General features: G+C 39.2%; 1 long non-coding RNA gene across 1 annotated transcript in view; it reads right to left on the bottom strand.

The window, feature by feature from the left end:
- Nucleotides 1-2,527, bottom strand: part of LOC116217322 — a 97,437-nt gene extending 94,910 nt beyond the window's left edge. Inside the window, exon 1 of the long non-coding RNA XR_004161731.1 lies at nt 2,444-2,527. This is a non-coding gene — a long non-coding RNA (uncharacterized LOC116217322). The remainder of the gene's footprint in view (nt 1-2,443) is intronic.
- Nucleotides 2,528-2,783: the final 256 nt, after the last annotated feature.

Below are 2,783 nucleotides of genomic sequence, written 5' to 3'. Positions count from 1 at the left end.
TAAAAAAAAAAAGTGCCAGCAATCCAAGCTGGTTTTATTTTTGTATCTCTCAGCAAGTTCTAATAAAGTAAATTGAGCAATATTCCCAGTTTATTGTATTGATAAACAGACTGTAAAGTGTTTTATGATATAGCACTTCCCGTATGAAAGACACTAGACTAACATAAATTGCAATTGTAACTGTAAAGTACTAAAATATATTTTTCCTCTAGGGCTCTCTAGTATATCTGGCTGAAAAAAAATAAAATAAAATAAAATAGACTTGTTTATTGTATATATTTTTTGTAGTGTAATTAAATGTCTCTATGGTTTCCACTCAGAAACAAAATCCTTTTTCCCTACTCCAAGCAATCTGAAGGCACACAAAGTAAGCGTACAGAGCTGTCTTGTTCCAAATTGGAGGTGAAGAAACACTTTATTTTACTTTTTCTCTAGACTGTCTCCAGAGGAGCAGATCTCTCAGCACACACTGCCCTATCGTTTCCAGGCCATGCTAGAAGTCATCAGGATCTGAATCAGTCTTTCCTACTGTTACTGTAATGTTGTCCTATTATCATTTGTACCATTGCAAAAATTTCCATTCTCCACCCAAGCTGGACTCAAGTGGATTCTTTGTGGTGATTACTTTGGATATCATCCAAAGCAAATACAGAGGCATTTTCCCCGGGACTAGGAGTTGTTAATGTTACAGCTCTATTCCCCAGGGAATGCAAAGCAGGCACAGGAGCTTTGCCCACTGCCAGTGGGGTTGAAGGCAACAGCTGGAACTAGTGAAGCCACAGAAGAGCACTGCCTTGCCAGTGGGCCCTGTTCACCCCAAGGCGACTCCCTCACTGCAACAGCCACATCGAAATTGAGGACAAACTTGGGCCTCGGTAGTTTTGTTTTACTGGAGAAAAGAAGAAATTGGCAGGGATGTGGTAATGTAGCTACATGCTCCTGAGAGGTTTCACTTTGCACACAGCAGCTATGTTTTGAAGCTCAGCTCTTCAAAGACACCCGGACCAAGTCTGAGTGCTCTTACAACGTTTACCAGCAGTACAAATACTGAAGTCCCTGGAACTACTGAAGGTGTGAGGAGGGAACAGTGTGAATCAAAGCAGCATCCAGACCCAACAGTCTTTGCTCCTAAAATACAATACTTCAGTTTTATGCAGCCCTGCTTTAACGGCATTTCCCAGCTAGTCTTCCCATTAGGAATGAAGTGCTAATGGAGCTGTTACAGTCCTTCTACAGACAAAAGGCAGCAACAGGAATAATGGCTAACTGGGGAGAGAATACTCACAGAAAAGTCAGAGGACAGGTAATGGATCTTTGAAATAAAGGTGGAGGTGAGATACTTACAAAATTAACCTCCTCTTTTGTTTTGGTCTTCCTTTAATAAAATGGTGATAAATCCATTAACTGTTTTAAGGTTCAGAGCAGCTGCATAATGAATGTGCCAGAATACACAGCAAAGTGCAAATTTGCCATTACAATTCAAGAGCTTGTGCCCTCTCTGAATGAGATGGAGGATTATACAAGCACAAAAATACTCCCTGGAGTACTGAATGGTAGACTTAAGGCTGAAACAGCCGCAGTTAACTCCAGATACATGTTTAAGCACAAAATGTTAAACTCTTCTTTAGATACAGATTTTTGTAAGACTTCACTGTCCTTAGGGAAAATTTGAGAATGAGCTTCTCTGACAACTCAACAGGACACTTAAAAAAGTAAACAAAAAAACTTTACCTAGTCCATATGAATGGCTTCTCTTTGCTCCCCTGTTGCTCTTTCTAGATCCTAAAACTCTTATATTTCAGGATTCACTTTGACGTTAGCTTCTCCTAGATCTCTCTTTAGCAATAATGTATATCAGATCTGTACCTGAATTTTTAGTTCTAAAACATTATGGCATCATGTGTGTTCTCCACTTCTTACATTTGCGTAAGCCATCCCTATCTTTCTTGAACTATTTATTTTTCTCATTCTGTGAACATTTTATAACACATAGTAACCTCACTGCTCTAATATAGCACAGGATGAGTATTTTGCATCGATTCATTCTTGAAACAGAGTCATAATAACAGTTTGGACATCCATGAGGCAGATCTTGTCTCATATCCTTATCTCTTTGTGTTCATCATTATATTACATTGGCTCAAAACAGCCAGCTTCTTCAGTCCTGGACTCTGAAAAGGACATGTCTTTCAATAAAACAACATATGAGAAGAACACAGAATTCAAGGCTTGCAAAGCTGAGCCTACACCTCTCTGACAAAGCTGTAGTAACAACAGTGAACAATCTTTGTATACTCTCAGTGGAGAATACTTTTCTCCTACAATCTCTACAGAATGTCTGAAGAAGAGAAAGAAAGATGCGTAAAACTCAGCAAACACACATAACAGGAGTACACAAAATCTCAAGTAGTGAGAGAGTTCAGTCTTAATTAACCAGACCAACCTGTAAGTTGGGTCAGTGTAGCAAGGTCCTTCTTGGTCAGGAGAGGTTGCCTTTAGGTGACAGCCAGCATTTGATAACTATGACTTCTCACCACTACCCTGAAGGAAGGAAAAAGTGTGCACTTGTGTTGACACACCAGTGAGAAAAGAAGGGAAAATGAAAGAAGATATCTCAACAACTCCACCTCACCTCTTCTTCACATACACACATTTATTAGAGAACAAATGAAAGAAAGACACACTGCCACAACACGCTTTGTGATAGCATGATCAGAATTCGTCTATGCTCTTCCTGAATTTAGACAATATCACAATACAGCCTCCCTCAAATAATTTTTATT

The sequence above is a fragment of the Meleagris gallopavo genome, chromosome 1 (assembly GCF_000146605.3).
Source record: "Meleagris gallopavo isolate NT-WF06-2002-E0010 breed Aviagen turkey brand Nicholas breeding stock chromosome 1, Turkey_5.1, whole genome shotgun sequence".
Lineage (NCBI taxonomy): Eukaryota > Metazoa > Chordata > Aves > Galliformes > Phasianidae > Meleagris > Meleagris gallopavo.
The sequence above is the reverse complement of the archived record's forward strand: the minus strand, read 5'-3'. Positions and strand labels throughout refer to the sequence as shown.